The sequence below is a fragment of the Brachyhypopomus gauderio genome, unplaced genomic scaffold (assembly GCF_052324685.1).
Source record: "Brachyhypopomus gauderio isolate BG-103 unplaced genomic scaffold, BGAUD_0.2 sc189, whole genome shotgun sequence".
NCBI classification, from domain to species: Eukaryota; Metazoa; Chordata; class Actinopteri; order Gymnotiformes; family Hypopomidae; genus Brachyhypopomus; species Brachyhypopomus gauderio.
In genome coordinates, this window is record NW_027507010.1 from 149,849 (window position 1) to 167,407 (window position 17,559).

The window sequence follows — 17,559 nt, forward strand, 5'->3', positions numbered from 1 at the left end:
CTAACCCGCAGACAGACATACATTTGCTATCAAATCAAAGCCCACCCTATCCTCTAAAATATTAATATAAACTGATTCCACTGTAGGTAAGGTAGTTAATCACTGTATGTATAGTGACATAGAACATTTGTGGAATTACGGTAAATTGCAAATAATAAACAAAATACAACATGACTGTTGTCCACAAACTTTAAATAAATTATGCATGCAATGTATGGATTATATTCAGATATAACCAAAAAACTTCTCTCTGCCTCAGAGGATGAAACATGGACTACTAAAAGCAACCTGACCAGAGCTTCCACTTGCCCAAATAATCCATGTACCTCTGAAGGCAAAGCATGAATGATCTCTGCAGCTTCTGCACTGTTACTGTATCTTTGTACCAGTACTCTCCTAATAAGGTGATACATAATATTTAAAATAATATAACAGGTTTGATTATTATTATTTACTTAAACTATTTCCGCTCTTAAAAAAAAAACTCAGGAGTGTTGTGTCCTGTGGTTTTATTTGTTTCTTTGGTGGCATGCTGAAATGAAATGACAAAAAATGTATGTTAAGGTTTCCTGACTAGACAAGACTAACGTTAATGTTGGACAGTCCGTGTCCCAAACAGCACACTCTGGAACATTACATACTGCACTACTGAAAACACTTCAAACCATGGTGTCCTTTTATTTATTCGTTTATTTGTTTTATTCATTATATTTTATTTTTTACACATTCAGTGTAGTAGCAGTTTTGGACGTGGCCAGAGAGTAATGTAACTTTATGTTTCAGGGAGCTTTCTGACAAGTTTTAATATAAACGTTAGCTAACCCAAACCCTCCTAGTCTGGTACCATAACAGCACATTGCAATAAAGCTATTTTATGGTCATATGGTTGGCTATTCATTGCTCTTATCACTGACCTCGCGTTTAACACGGGCGCAAACTACCCGCCGCTCCAGCGAGGCGAGAGCTCGGGTCAGTGACATTGACTGTATATATAATGGACGGTACGTCACCGTTGACTCCCATTGTGAGTTTTTGAAGCCACCAAGATGGCCACAAGGACGCTGCCATCTTGAAAATTGCAGCCAGAGCATGCGCATTAGAACCGGTAGGCAGGACAGTATCTCCGCCAGAGACCTATCTCCGCTCCGACATTTGTTAGGATACGCCCACCAGTATAGACACTTTTGACGTTTTACAAAATAAACAAAGGTAAAAGGTTTTAATATTGCTGTCGAGAGTTTTGCTGTCGAGAGTTTCGCGTTCACGTTTGAGCGTCTGGTATTAGATGTCAACCAACGCAGCTATTAACTGTCAATCACCTTATCGCCACACCCCTTTAAGTAACACTTAATAACTTCTATAAAATCTGTTTATCATAGAGAAAAACACTGGAAGAGATACTAACGCAATGGGGTCTTACAGAATTGACAAAATATAATTGCTCAAAAAACTTATTTTACGTGTAATAAAAATTCAAAGTTTGTCGTCCGGCCCGTTCACCAACATGGGAATGGGCGTGGTTAAAAGTTGTACTGCAGCCAGCCACTAGAGGGCAGCTGACTCACGTTTTAAACGTTTTATCACGACAAGAGCTACACAATACTGCTCTAAAACACAGTGCTCTGATAAAGAAGATAAATGGAATGTATGGAAGCCCATTTCCGCCACCTAAAATAAAAAATAAAAATTGCTATCTCATTATTTTGAGATACTAAGTCATTATATACTATAGTATCTCAAAATAATGACTTAGTATCTCGAAATAATGAGATAGCAATTTACTTAATAATGAGAAAAAAATATATGTGCTGTTTTTTTTTACTTTAGGTGGTGGGAATGGGCTTCCATATAAATGTCTGTATTGTAAAGACGACATTTTACCCTGATGCTTTTGTCGGCATTTTTCAGGTGCCCTGGATGCTGCTGCTGAAAAAATCAGAGAATTGGAGGCCAAGGTCAGAGAATTAGAATCTCAGCTCAGGGGCCTGCAAATCAACAGATTTTGTGCAACTGATGAGAAGTTCAGATTCTACACCCGTTTTCCATCAGAGAAGGTATTTTTGATCTTTTGGGAGTCGGTTGCTCCCTCAGCATCCAGGTTGGTGTACTGGAGTAAAGCACAGAGGAACGAGGGTGTGATGGAAATTGAGAAACCAAGTCCAAACCAAAGACTGGCACTTGTGGATGAATTGTTCATGTACTGCTGCCGTGTTGCAGTTGGCCTGAAAGAGAAGGTTCTTGCAGACATCTTTGGGGTCAGCACAACAACTGTAAGCAGAGTTCTCATCACATGGGCCAACTATTTATACCTGGTCTTGGTTTCAGTGCCAACCTGGATGTAAAGGGAACAGGTCCAAGCAACCATGCCAGAGAAGTTTAAACAGTACTGTTCAAACGTTAGAGTGATCCTGGACTGTACAGAAATCAGATGCAAAACTCCATCATCGCTTACACTCCAGTCTGAAACATTTTCAGTGTACAAGAATCACACAACTTTTAGAGCACTGATAGGTGTTGCCCTATGTGGTGTAATCACCTTTGTTTCAAAGCTCTTCACAGGGGCAGTGTCTGACAAAGAAATAACAAGACAGTCTGGAATTCTCAGCCTACTGGAACCAGGAGACAAGGGCAGACAAGGGCTTTATCATTGACCAGATGCTGTCTGATGTTGGTGCAACACTCATCATCCCCCCCTTCAAGAAATCCACCTGCTTCAGCAAGGAGGACACGGAGAAAACACAAGCCATAGCTCGTCTCTGAATCCTGGTGGAGAGAGCTATCAGAAGAGTCAAAGAATACCACATCTGGGACACAACCATTCCTCTTACCCTATCAGGCTCAGTGAATCTGCTGTGGACTACCGGTTGTTGTAATGACCAACTACCAAGGTCCCTTAGATTTAAACAGTGATGTACCTGTCTAAATTATTCTTCTAACACTGGAAGAAACAAAGATACAAAATTATTTATAGTTCTATTCATGTTTAATGATGGAATGAAGGTTTTTTGTTTATATTATGTTTTTTTTTTTGTTACAGACCTGTAACAACTTCTTTAAGAGGCTTCTCTGTCCTCCACTCATTACCTGTATTAATGGCACCAGGATGATGTTTCCTCTTGTGAGTCTTGGTTCCTCCCAAGGTTTCTTCCTATAGTTTTTGAAGGAGATTTTCCTTGACCACTGTTGCCTTTGGCTTGCTCACCAGAATTTTTTTTGTTGTTGATGATTCTGGACTTCTATAAGGGTGCTTTGTGTAAAAACCACTATATAAATACATTTCATTTGATGATTAATGTTTATTAAATGTTCCTTTTCTACACAATGTTTGCATATTTCATTAATTAAGGTAACAGGCTGGTAATATAAATACAGATTTAATACATCAGGGTATATACAAAGATTCTTAAGTTGAATTTAATACCTTTTTAATACCTACAAAATATTTTTTAATACCAGCATGACTTAAAGCGGCGACTGAAGTGGCCTCTCGGTTGTTGCTAACCACTGGCCTAAACCAGTCTTTAAACAGGCATGAAAATGGGTCAGTGTCAGTCCTGCCTCCCTCCTGTCGGTCATGTCTTCTGTTTGTCTTTTATTTTGAAATTTCCTAGTTGTGTCTGTCTTCACTCCCCTGCCCCCTCGTTATTGCTTTCTGCTGTGTCTTGTTGAGTCCCTTGGTTGGTTAGTGTATTTAAGTCTTGTGTTTAATCTCTTGTTTGTATGCGATTTGGTATCTTGGTCTTTTGTGTCTGTAATACTAGTCTGTATGTACTCCTTGTATTTTGTATTCCCTATTAGATGTACTTTGTGTGACTTTGGTTTCTCTAGTGATTTTGCTTGTTGATGTCTTTGCTTTTATTTAGCCTTGTTCACCCAGCTATTTCTGTTAGTGTTGTTTGGTTCATAAGTTAGGTGTTTGATTATTCTTGGGGTATGTTTTGTGTGCTTTGTGTATATGTATCAGTTTTGTCATTTAATTCATTGTTCAGTCCGCACTTGCGTTCAGCCCTCTCTCCTAGTTGTTACAGAATAACCGACCTACAATGAACGCAGCGGACAGTGGAGTGAGGCATGTTGCTTGCTTGCCTCCTCCCAAAGATGATGAGGACTTTCAGGTACAGCTGGACTATTTGCAGTCATGTTTCATTTTGGACACTGCAGGTAAACCTGTTGCAATGCCCTCTTTAACTGACTCCCCAGACATGTACGATGGAGAGGAGCGTAATGCTGATGCCTTTGTTCTACAATGTAGCCTGTATTTTCAGTTCCTGACATGCCCTATGCCACCGGAAAAGGCTCTGGTGCTCTTTATGAGGGCAAGACTACAGGGAAAGGCGCTTCAGTGGGCAAACCTCATCCTTGCGCACCGGACGGGGGAAGCCTGGACTGTGGAGGGGTTTTTCAAACTCTTACAGGCTAGGTTCTCCGGTGTTGCCCCCCAGCCCTACAGCATGTCTGAGACTGTAGGTGCTACTACACCTCTTCCTGGAGTGGTCTTCTCCACCAGTATGGTGGATTTTCCTAAGACTTTTTTGGGGGGGGTGCTATGAGCCTATGCGTCGGGCCCTCATGTCTCATCAGACCGACCCCATTGGCAATGTGGGGAGGAAGAGGGGACTGAGGGGCGGCGCAAGGGCATGTCCATGTTCCTCCCCAGATGCTCCAGCGGCCTCGGCGCCTCCTAACCCGCAGACAGACATACATTTGCTATCAAATCAAAGCCCACCCTATCCTCTAAAATATTAATATAAACTGATTCCACTGTAGGTAAGGTAGTTAATCACTGTATGTATAGTGACATAGAACATTTGTGGAATTACGGTAAATTGCAAATAATAAACAAAATACAACATGACTGTTGTCCACAAACTTTAAATAAATTATGCATGCAATGTATGGATTATATTCAGATATAACCAAAAAACTTCTCTCTGCCTCAGAGGATGAAACATGGACTACTAAAAGCAACCTGACCAGAGCTTCCACTTGCCCAAATAATCCATGTACCTCTGAAGGCAAAGCATGAATGATCTCTGCAGCTTCTGCACTGTTACTGTATCTTTGTACCAGTACTCTCCTAATAAGGTGATACATAATATTTAAAATAATATAACAGGTTTGATTATTATTATTTACTTAAACTATTTCCGCTCTTAAAAAAAAAACTCAGGAGTGTTGTGTCCTGTGGTTTTATTTGTTTCTTTGGTGGCATGCTGAAATGAAATGACAAAAAATGTATGTTAAGGTTTCCTGACTAGACAAGACTAACGTTAATGTTGGACAGTCCGTGTCCCAAACAGCACACTCTGGAACATTACATACTGCACTACTGAAAACACTTCAAACCATGGTGTCCATTTATTTATTCGTTTATTTGTTTTATTCATTATATTTTATTTTTTACACATTCAGTGTAGTAGCAGTTTTGGACGTGGCCAGAGAGTAATGTAACTTTATGTTTCAGGGAGCTTTCTGACAAGTTTTAATATAAACGTTAGCTAACCCAAACCCTCCTAGTCTGGTACCATAACAGCACATTGCAATAAAGCTATTTTATGGTCATATGGTTGGCTATTCATTGCTCTTATCACTGACCTCGCGTTTAACACGGGCGCAAACAACCCGCCGCTCCAGCGAGGCGAGAGCTCGGGTCAGTGACATTGACTGTATATATAATGGACGGTACGTCACCGTTGACTCCCATTGTGAGTTTTTGAAGCCACCAAGATGGCCACAAGGACGCTGCCATCTTGAAAATTGCAGCCAGAGCATGCGCATTAGAACCGGTAGGCAGGACAGTATCTCCGCCAGAGACCTATCTCCGCTCCGACATTTGTTAGGATACGCCCACCAGTATAGACACTTTTGACGTTTTACAAAATAAACAAAGGTAAAAGGTTTTAATATTGCTGTCGAGAGTTTTGCTGTCGAGAGTTTCGCGTTCACGTTTGAGCGTCTGGTATTAGATGTCAACCAACGCAGCTATTAACTGTCAATCACCTTATCGCCACACCCCTTTAAGTAACACTTAATAACTTCTATAAAATCTGTTTATCATAGAGAAAAACACTGGAAGAGATACTAACGCAATGGGGTCTTACAGAATTGACAAAATATAATTGCTCAAAAAACTTATTTTACGTGTAATAAAAATTCAAAGTTTGTCGTCCGGCCCGTTCACCAACATGGGAATGGGCGGGGTTAAAAGTTGTACTGCAGCCAGCCACTAGAGGGCAGCTGACTCACGTTTTAAACGTTTTATCACGACAAGAGCTACACAATACTGCTCTAAAACACAGTGCTCTGATAAAGAAGATAAATGGAATGTATGGAAGCCCATTTCCGCCACCTAAAATAAAAAATAAAAATTGCTATCTCATTATTTTGAGATACTAAGTCATTATATACTATAGTATCTCAAAATAATGACTTAGTATCTCGAAATAATGAGATAGCAATTTACTTAATAATGAGAAAAAAATATATGTGCTGTTTTTTTTTACTTTAGGTGGTGGGAATGGGCTTCCATATAAATGTCTGTATTGTAAAGACGACATTTTACCCTGATGCTTTTGTCGGCATTTTTCAGGTGCCCTGGATGCTGCTGCTGAAAAAATCAGAGAATTGGAGGCCAAGGTCAGAGAATTAGAATCTCAGCTCAGGGGCCTGCAAATCAACAGATTTTGTGCAACTGATGAGAAGTTCAGATTCTACACCCGTTTTCCATCAGAGAAGGTATTTTTGATCTTTTGGGAGTCGGTTGCTCCCTCAGCATCCAGGTTGGTGTACTGGAGTAAAGCACAGAGAAACGAGGGTGTGATGGAAATTGAGAAACCAAGTCCAAACCAAAGACTGGCACTTGTGGATGAATTGTTCATGTACTGCTGCCGTGTTGCAGTTGGCCTGAAAGAGAAGGTTCTTGCAGACATCTTTGGGGTCAGCACAACAACTGTAAGCAGAGTTCTCATCACATGGGCCAACTATTTATACCTGGTCTTGGTTTCAGTGCCAACCTGGATGTAAAGGGAACAGGTCCAAGCAACCATGCCAGAGAAGTTTAAACAGTACTGTTCAAACGTTAGAGTGATCCTGGACTGTACAGAAATCAGATGCAAAACTCCATCATCGCTTACACTCCAGTCTGAAACATTTTCAGTGTACAAGAATCACACAACTTTTAGAGCACTGATAGGTGTTGCCCTATGTGGTGTAATCACCTTTGTTTCAAAGCTCTTCACAGGGGCAGTGTCTGACAAAGAAATAACAAGACAGTCTGGAATTCTCAGCCTACTGGAACCAGGAGACAAGGGCAGACAAGGGCTTTATCATTGACCAGATGCTGTCTGATGTTGGTGCAACACTCATCATCCCCCCTTCAAGAAATCCACCTGCTTCAGCAAGGAGGACACGGAGAAAACACAAGCCATAGCTCGTCTCTGAATCCTGGTGGAGAGAGCTATCAGAAGAGTCAAAGAATACCACATCTGGGACACAACCATTCCTCTTACCCTTTCAGGCTCAGTGAATCTGCTGTGGACTACCGGTTGTTGTAATGACCAACTACCAAGGTCCCTTAGATTTAAACAGTGATGTACCTGTCTAAATTATTCTTCTAACACTGGAAGAAACAAAGATACAAAATTATTTATAGTTCTATTCATGTTTAATGGTGGAATGAAGGTTTTTTGTTTATATTATGTTTTTTTTTTGTTACAGACCTGTAACAACTTCTTTAAGAGGCTTCTCTGTCCTCCACTCATTACCTGTATTAATGGCACCAGGATGATGTTTCCTCTTGTGAGTCTTGGTTCCTCCCAAGGTTTCTTCCTATAGTTTTTGAAGGAGATTTTCCTTGACCACTGTTGCCTTTGGCTTGCTCACCAGAATTTTTTTTGTTGTTGATGATTCTGGACTTCTATAAGGGTGCTTTGTGTAAAAACCACTATATAAATACATTTCATTTGATGATTAATGTTTATTAAATGTTCCTTTTCTACACAATGTTTGCATATTTCATTAATTAAGGTAACAGGCTGGTAATATAAATACAGATTTAATACATATTAGCATGGGGGCATAAAGCACAACTTCTAGGTTACTCCAGGACTAGGGTAGGGAACCACTGCACAAAAACATTGAGTATACAGTGGTACCTCGAGATACGAGTTTAATCCGTTCCAGACCCGTGCTCGTATCTCGAACTGCTCGGTTCTGGAAGCAATTTAACAATGTAAAGTATTGTAATTGGTTCCGGTCCTTAAAAAAGTCACAAAACTAGCGTAAATGTGGGGAAAAAAGACATGTTCTTTATTAATAAAGGCACACGCAACATGTATAATTAAACAATAAAATAAATGTAGGAGAAATAGTTATTACAGTACAGTAGTATCAATAAACATGGTACAGTACAGTAAGTACGTACTGTAATCCTTAAATGGCGCTGCGGGGGGTGGGGGGAGTGGGGGGTGTTGTACGAGTCTACTTCACCGGACATACCACACATATGCTTAACAATAGAAACACTTTCACAGTCTAAACGAGACAGGCGAATTAAAGCTGAGAAGACAAAAGGGAGGGGGGAGGGAGTACGGGGGGTGAGGAACCTGATCGATGCACCGGACACACGTACGTACATGCTGAACAATAGAAATTAACAGAGAACATGTTTCAACTGTAAAAAATCTTTTTTTCCATATAGTACTGTACTGCCACCTAGTGGTTCATGCTCGTATCTCGAGCGTGCACTCGGGTGTCGAACAGAAATTTTGCTCGTCTCGGTGCTCGCATCTTGGATCGCTCGTATATAGAGCAGCTCGTATCTCGAGGTACCACTGTACTGGCAGGCAAAATAAAGTCACAATAACAAAAACAATGAATTATGTACAAGAATGTTACATAAAAATGTAGGATATGAGCCCCTTTAATACTAAAATGCTGGCCCATCACTGCACATTCAGATAGGTTTCCATATAGGTGTTGAAAAAGAAAAGGTCAAGTTTCATCTTCATTTCCCTGAGCACAGAGTCATCTCGCCAAACTCTCAACTGTGAGGTCGCTTTTGGTAGATGTGATAAAATCACACCAGAGCAAACCAGTTACTACCAACTGGCCTTGAACCTGCCAAAAGTACTTGTGGTTCCTTTTCAGTTTGGCCTGACCATTGATGAACCTGATGTGTGTGGCGTCCGATATACAGTCAATGTTTGGGCATTTGACTTCAGCAAGCCCAAAGGGAAGATGTGCAGAAGGATCATATACCTTAGCATCAGGGCTGGTACCAAGGTAAGGTGCATCAGGATGTATTAAAAATCCAGACAGTAACACATCTACATTACACAGGTCACTATACTGCTGCAAGACCTCTGGCTCTAGGTCAATACCCCTCTTCATGGCTGACGTCTGCCGCACCCCCTTTAGGATCCTGACTGCTAAAGCCTGACTAGATGACTCCCCCTGAACATTGCAAACTTCCCCAAATCTGCTGGAGGTCAATCGTGGCTGACGCACTTGCTTCCACAGTGGATTTTCTGACAGGCCCCTTGTGTTCTTCTCAATGATGCTGGATAACTCACTAGTGATCTCTAAACTCTCTAAATGGTAAAAGTGATGGTAATTTGGAACAAAATGAAGATGTTGTTCCAAATTTTAGCCATGTACTGGAAGCTGTGGGAATAAGGGGGCATTACCATGCTTACTGATTTCTTGTGTTACCACTGGTGGACACTGATATGACTTTAGTGGACTCAAAATTTGGACCTGTCCCACATGGTTCAGTTCTCTCATATCAGATAAGCCGCACAAGACCTTGCAAATTCCTGGTTGTGGTCTAAGGTCTCTTTTTTTTTTGAGTAAATCTTTTTATTGTCAGTTTTAATTTTAACACTGAACATAGGGGAGCAGAGTACATATATTACAGAGATTTCCATTGCACAGGTTCATAAGACAACACATACACATTCATCTCACAGAGTGAGTGAACTAATAAGAGAGAGGAGAATAAAATAAAAAATAAAATAAAATAAAAGAACACCCCAACCCCTCCTTACATAGACATAGTCCCTAGGCGCTAAGCAAGGAGCTCGTCACTCCATATCTTACTCTGTATCAGGCTTTTACACGATTCTGAACAACAACAGCATATCAGGCCTTGAAGACAGGGAGAGAGGTCATATCGTTATTCTGGAATTGCTGTAAGTAAAAGCTTTTCCATAAAAGCAAAAAAAGGCTTCCATGATCTTTCAAATTTGGAGAGAGAACCGTTCAGAGTGCATCGAATTCGTTCCAGAGTACAATACAGAAGGACATCTCTGATCCACTCGGGATATGTGGGTGGAGCAGGGAGCTTCCATTTTAATAAAATTAGACGTCTTGCTAATAAGGTCACAAAGGCCACAAAATCAGAGCGATATTTTGGCAAGAACAGTTCAGGTGGTGTAACACCGAATACGGCTGTGACAGGGTTAGGATCAAACTGTAGCTCCAAAACCTCTGATAGTGTTGAAAAGATTTCAGTCCAGAACGTGAACAGTGATGGGCACTGCCAGAGCATGTGTATTAGGGAGGCGGGACTTTGGTGGCAGCGATCACATTTTGGGTCCACATCTGGGTAAATTTTGTTAAGTCTAACTTTAGTCCAATATACCCGATGAAAGACTTTACATTGGATCATTCCATGTCTGGCACAATAGGATGATGAATGGATCCTATACAATATTTGCTGCCAGTCATCATCGGGCAGGGGCACACCTAGATCCTTCTCCCATTGTTCTTTAAGATTCAGTAAGGGTGTAGTTTGGACCGAGCTAATTAAGTTGTATAGATGAGAAATAATTTTCTTAAATGTAGTTTGCGGTCTTAAAAACTCATCGAATGGTGTAGACTGTGGAGTTAGTGGAAACTGGGGGTTCATTGAGTTAGCAAAACTGCGCACTTGAAGGTAACGGAAGAAATCGGTCTAAGGTCTCTTAACAGGGCTCCAGCTGATAAAACTGCTGGGTCAGGAAGGGGTCCTAAAAAACAAAAACTATCAGTCCTACCAACCGCTAAAAAGGCGTGGGCGATGTTAAAACAACAGAACATGAGAGGGAGTGTGTTATTTCGAATATCATCATCACAGACGTGATGTTATTCGCGATAACACATGCCCTCAAGTGTTCTATTGCTTTCATACAACAATTTTTACAAAATAAAGAGGATAAATCAAAGAAGCCCTGAATTTCATATTGAATATGCTTTAATATTGACAATATCTTCCACCAAAAACTAGTTCCACATGTATAACGAGTGCTGTCTCTCGTTATAAAGTATTGTCAATATTAAGACATATTCAGTATGACATTTAGGGCTTCTATGACTTATTTTCTTTCTTTATTTTGTAAAAACTGTTGTATAAAAGCAACTCTCGAGGTTGTGTGTTATGTTATCATGAATAACACAGTCCCTCTCTATTGCTTAATTATACCAAATTATATTATTAAAATACTCACCTGGGTATGCTCGATAGAATGTAGACTTAACACAGCTTCGTCCTGGTGCCTTTGGCTTCCGTACCACAAGTTCATCTATGGGTTCTGGACGAATCCCCTTTAACAAATGCAGAAACAGTCACCAGAAGAGTTACCAGTTAATTAAAACACCTGCCCTGTAGCTACCTTCACTGGCCATTTTATCAGGTCAATACATCACAGTGACCTTAAGTGTACAATTACTGTCTGCAGAGCCGCAGCTGATCTGCAAAATACCCCCTCTGTACCACATTCACAGCAGTGACACTGACATTGTTTGGTATATCAGACATAACAGTCCCATGCAAGTATGGGAATGTCATATATAGTATAAGTATATAGCATGGGGCGTACACGGGCACTAATATACTGTGAAGACCAACTGCTTGACTGCAGGATGCAACTGTTTACCAACAATTTGAACCTGCAAACTTTAAACTATCAAACTGGTTCAGACATCTTACCTGGTTCCTTGGTCTGTGCCATGTTTGAAGGACACTAGTGCATGATAGTGGTGGTGGCACTGTTTTTGCCCCCATTGTGCTGTAGTGTGCAGCTTGAAAAAGCAGTGCAACCAAATGGTTACACAAAGCCGAAGCTGTTTAACACCACAGGCTTCATAACTGCTTGCAGTACAACCTTGAAAGAAAGAACAACAACATTAGAATAAAAGATGCAGATGTTACACTATAAGAATACACTCACTCATAAGGAATGGTTAAGTTAAAAAAATCTAATTCTCACAATTTTCCACTTAAGTGTAGCAGATTGGCAAAAACATTTTCCCCTATTTCAGTGAAAAAAATGGAGCCGCAAAGCTTAAAAGACTTTGAATCACTGGATGCCAATTATCACCCAAACCGTTTCCATAACTACAAGCCCAAAACTTACCACTAAAACAGCATACAAGATCTGTAGGGAGTTCAGACTAGTCGATATGATTCAAGACATAGAACTTAAGGATTCAGGTGACTCTTGACTTTCAGTAATTAATAGCCACATTAGTATTGCAGCTTCAGTTTAAAACTAAAGCAAAATTTGGAAACCCAACATGTATTGGCTGATCAATGTAACTGAAAGGAACAAATTATAAACTTTAAACTGTCCAAAACTGCACCCTATTCACTACATAGTTTTGAGATTTGTTTTTTTTGTGTGCCTGAAATTAAACTGAGGAACAGTTTAAATCCTACCATGCACTGCATTAGACTTAGGTGTCCAATGATGTGGCAATCCTTACAGCAGTCCTGAGGACCCCACAGCATTAACATTTCTGCATTTGCCCTCATTTAGTGAACCTGATTCTACTCATTTGTGATATACAAAGAGTTGCCAGTTTATTAGAACACTTGCCCTGTAGCTACCTTCACTGGTCACGTTATCAGGTGTGTAAGAAGAAATAAAATATAATGCACTAGAGGGCACCGGCTAATGCATGTGGATGTTTCTAAGGAATACGGAGTAGGGCATCGTTTCGGACTCCTGAACATTGAGAAACCTGTAGTGTATGGGGCTCCTCGTTTTTTCTCATCGACCGGTAACACCTTGCCTGCACCACTACTTCCTCATTCACTATATCTGACACTGCATTTGAAAGGGGGAGAGTTAGCTTGATTAGCTTACTGACAACTTCACCTGTGGAGAGCTAAAGGCTTGTTACAGACACATCTTGACATTCTCATTTAAAACTGAAAATATGCTGTACTACTTTGTTACATTAACGTTAGATAAATAGCCCTCCGTTAACAGCTACTTGCTATAATTACCACTAGTTAACAGGTTTGTTAGCTACTAGCTAGTACAGAGTAGGCTAACTTAGTTAGCTAACTAATGTTTGCAAGTCACTTACCTTGGGCGCCCAATGGAGAATGGGTTCTTCCTGGAGTTTTTCCTTGCCATGGTCATTTTTTACGGGGTATATACAGAATATTAAGACAACATGAGGGTTAAGAGAAAACCCTCAACAAACATAAGCTACCATAAACGCATACAATTTTGTACACATGAAAAGCTTGTATTAATATACAGAATCCACTGCCATTTTGTTATGAACCATTCATTTTAAAGATGGCTGCAGACTTGGCAAAGACTAGAGTAAACTAATTGAAGACAGGAACATGACACAGATGAAACATGACAAACGAGGGGCTGAACAGGCATGGAACAGGTAAACAATACAAGGAAGGGGAACACTGAGGGTGAGAAGTGTCTCACCCCGCGGAGTGCTCTGACCCAAATGGGCAGCCAGGACAGGAAACTGGTTGGGGCAAGGGAACAGGATTGAGGAGTAGAGCAAACGTGGGGGGTCTGGTTGAGACATAGGAATGAGCCTGGGGGAGACAGAGCGGATAACGGAGGAAGACAGATGGAAGTCAAGAAGAGAGCGGTCTGGGAGTAGGGGAAGAGGTTAACACAATGGTAAGACAAACATGCACAGGGACCAGATGGACAGCTGCATGGCTGGACGAGTGCAGGCCCCAGGCGGGCCTCTGGAACGGGTGCAGGCCCCAGGCGGGCCTCTGGAACGGGTGCAGGCCCCAGGCGGGCCTCTGGAACAGGTCTCGCTGTGGCAGATGATACGGTGTAATAGGGCAGCGCTGTAGCTGACAAGATGGTGTCCGGGGGGGGGGGGGGGGGGGGGTTGTTTTCAAACAGCATCTGTATACTTCTCTGTATATTTGATAAGTGTTTACTGTTTTCGTTTTTGTACACACACACACACACACACACACATACATATATATATATATATATATATATATATTGAATTGCAGTACCTTTTTAAATTTTGTTTTTATTTCTTACATTACCAGCATTAACTCCTTGTCAATGTGAAAACTGTTATTATTTGGCTTCCCTCTTAGGTATGTTACAGTACTCTATAAAATGTGCACATAATGACAATTACACTGTTTTAAGCTTTTAATTTTTTTTTCCAATAAATGTTGAGCATATTGTAATATTTTACATATTTTTTAAATGCTCTTTTAATTACAAAATTTTCACAATTGTTTCAGCCAAACCCATGACCTTGCCATTGCTAGTGCTTTGCTTAGTAGCAAATATGTACCATTAAGTTAATAATTGTGCCATTCACATATTTTTTATTTTTATATATTCTGCAACATTCTAGAGTAAGGGGGGATCAGGGAGTTGAGAATGTCCAGATAGCACGCTTCATGTTCAGTCCGTGGTACTGGGAGGAGCAGTTTCATTTCTGGAAAAAGTGTCCACAACCAGCGGTGCGTTTAAACCAAAATATGTATCAGACATTCTCATATTCTCTTTAATCCTGTGAAGATCTCTGAGATTAAGGATACACAAACTGTAGTCTTGTTTTCAAGTAACATTGTAGGCTTTGATGATTTTTCTGCTCTTAATGTAACAATTAACGCTTTTAGTTGATTAAAAATTACATGCTTTTACCTGTGTTTTGGCCTTAACCCAAATTTTAATGTTATTCAGGAATTCTAACATGCTTTCTATAAGTAATTATTTCGAAACAGGACCATTCCATATTGTAAATGGAGGCTACTACAGCAGTACTTACTGTCTTCTGAGGTGCAGTACTTTTACTTTTTAGTATCGAGAGATTATGGAGAGATGTGTGGACTGCAGTGACCAGCGTGTACTATGATGTCCTCCACTATCTTGAGGAAGGCAACTATCTTGACATGGCAGACCAAACATACATTTTCTGTTGCCATTATACCTTTGTACCAAGACTTCAAGATGACCTAGACATTTTTCAAGATGGCTGGGACAATCACCAGAAGGCAACAGGACTCCAAACCAACTGTGGGCAATAGGACACGTTTATCAGCCAGTTCAGGAGCCCCAAAATGAGGAGGTGGGTATGTTGTTACCCATCACATGTCTGTATTTACTCTAATACACTTGGAAGTTTTTTTGATTCAACACTGACCCTGGATTACCCAGTCCTGCATATTTTTGTGTATTTCTTCCTCTAACACACCTCCTTAACCTAATAGAGGGTTTGTTAATGAACGTATTTGGTGGTATGGATGCAGGGTAAATAGTAACATGTAGGGCATGAGGTACTCCAGGACCAGGGTTTAGAACCCCTGGTTTAAGCCAGGTCAGGTTTAAGTACTATAAGAAATCTCAAACTATTGGTTGGTACAACGCACTTCCTTGATTTTTGCTTTTTTATTTTTTATCTAGGCATTGGACATCCCAGAGATTGACTGGGAGAGCAGTGGGTTACCTCACATTAGAAATGCTGGAATTCATGTTGCTGCAACAGGCTGTCCACTTACAGCAGAGCAGTTTACAGCACTCAGAGACCTCATTGACCCCAGAGCAACATCACAGTCACGTGGTGCTGACATCTACATGGCTGCTGTGCAGTTCTACCAGACTCTTTGAGTGAGAGGTTTATGAATGTGTTTTGGAGGATGATGGGGGTGAAGGCAAGAAAACTGCTGCAGTGGATCGTTTTCAAATAGAAAAGACTGGAAATGTTAAGACACTATTGCCTTAAACATTTAAGTTTTCATCAATGTCTTAAAACTAGTAGTTTCCTAATAGGAAGTATAAAGATATCCCATAAAAGCTTAAATGTATTCATTACAATTTTATTTGTAATTCACAATGTCAAGTAGAACACAAATAAAAGTTTATGTACTTCCAAGATTGTCACTTGTGACCAATATTTTGTTAATGAAAGGTGGTGTATGGTAACAAAAAAGGGTTTATGCATTACAGTAGAGAAACACTTCTCTGCAGAATGTAAACAGACATTCAAAGACATGCACAATTGTAACAATGCTTGCACAGTCAGCATGTTAATAAAAGTAATAATAAAAATTAGTGGTGGGCCGTTAACGGCATTAACGCCGATAACGGCCCACCACTAATATATATATATTTATGTCTATATAGGATATATATATGGTAAAATGTAACCATGGTCAAAGAAAATTTTTTCCACTTAGAAAATCAACAGATCCTCTAGAGCAGGGGTCACCAACATGGCGCCCGCAAGGACGTCATGAGTCGCCCGCGGGCCTGTTCTAAAAATAGCTCACAATGAGCTGCATCTTTTTTTTTTTGCTACTATTAGAGATTGTCCGCGATTGCCGTGTGGCTACTAGCTAGCGGGCTATGTAAATAATGTACTCGCCAACCAACAAACAATAGCAAAATGTAACGCAATCACCATAATTGTACTGTCCTTCCAACTTTGCACTGTGCAGAGGAGGAACTGGCAGCAAGGTTGAACACTTCTCTTCCATTAATACTCTGAAGACCACAGGTTGTCCACAGGTTTAATAACGTAGAAAGTGTGAAACTGAATAAAAACTACAACAAAATACAATTACAACATATACTATTGTAATAATACACGGTCCCTACAGTGTAACATAGCATACATTGACACTGTATTAGTGCACTATAAACATTTGGCTTCAATAATATATGACAGCTACAGAATAAATTTATCTGATATTGCAATATATCATGATAGAACTAAATATAAGTAAATAAACAATATACATACAGACGATACCACGAAAGACGAAGGATGAAGGCAGATGCATGTGGATTATCTGTCAGTCATCAAACACATGTAAAACATCCATGAACTTTCTACTTCCTGTGATGTTACTGACTATTTACAAAATCACTAATAGGAGGTGCTAAAGCTACACTTACAACACTAACAGCACAAGCTAACAGCACAATAATAATTGAAAGAAACTCATACCAGTCTCAATGAACTGCTGAAAATATCCCGAGATGCGACACTTGTTTTCCAGTGGTCAGTCGTCATCATCATCATCTGCACTGCTTTCAGTGGGCCAGCGTATGTATGGGAGCAATATCTTAAAAACAAAAGCACTCAAGACTCCTGCCGTTTGTATATGTCTAGGTCATGTACACCACATAAATGTGTTATCGAAAATTGTTTTCTTTAAAAAATATGTACATAAACATACCTGTGGCATAAGTGAATATTCACTTTCCTTTGGAAAAACCTGCACATCTTTCCTTTCAATCAACAGTGACCACACCTTGGTTTCCTTTAGTC

The 17,559-nt window shown here is 40.2% G+C and overlaps 3 long non-coding RNA genes across 5 annotated transcripts; 1 reads left to right on the top strand and 2 right to left on the bottom strand.

Moving 5' to 3' along the window:
• Window positions 1-8,284: 8,284 nt before the first annotated feature.
• LOC143502074 (uncharacterized) lies at window positions 8,285-14,110 on the bottom strand. Of its 3 annotated transcripts, XR_013127077.1 has the most exons (5): window positions 13,354-14,110; window positions 13,003-13,088; window positions 11,969-12,143; window positions 11,487-11,583; window positions 8,285-11,009 (listed from the first exon to the last, which is right to left on the bottom strand). It is a non-coding gene; the product is annotated as an uncharacterized LOC143502074 (long non-coding RNA). The 3 variants fall into 3 exon arrangements; XR_013127076.1 differs by having other exon boundaries at window positions 11,969-13,088; XR_013127075.1 differs by having other exon boundaries at window positions 13,003-14,110.
• Window positions 14,111-14,272: 162 nt separating this feature from the next.
• On the top strand, window positions 14,273-15,822 carry LOC143502097 (uncharacterized). The gene is made up of 3 exons (XR_013127089.1): window positions 14,273-14,746; window positions 15,088-15,354; window positions 15,690-15,822. It is a non-coding gene; the product is annotated as an uncharacterized LOC143502097 (long non-coding RNA).
• On the bottom strand, window positions 14,950-17,082 carry LOC143502098 (uncharacterized). Its single transcript, XR_013127090.1, has 2 exons — window positions 17,029-17,082; window positions 14,950-16,829 (listed from the first exon to the last, which is right to left on the bottom strand). It is a non-coding gene; the product is annotated as an uncharacterized LOC143502098 (long non-coding RNA).
• Between the last annotated feature and the right edge of the window lie 477 nt (window positions 17,083-17,559).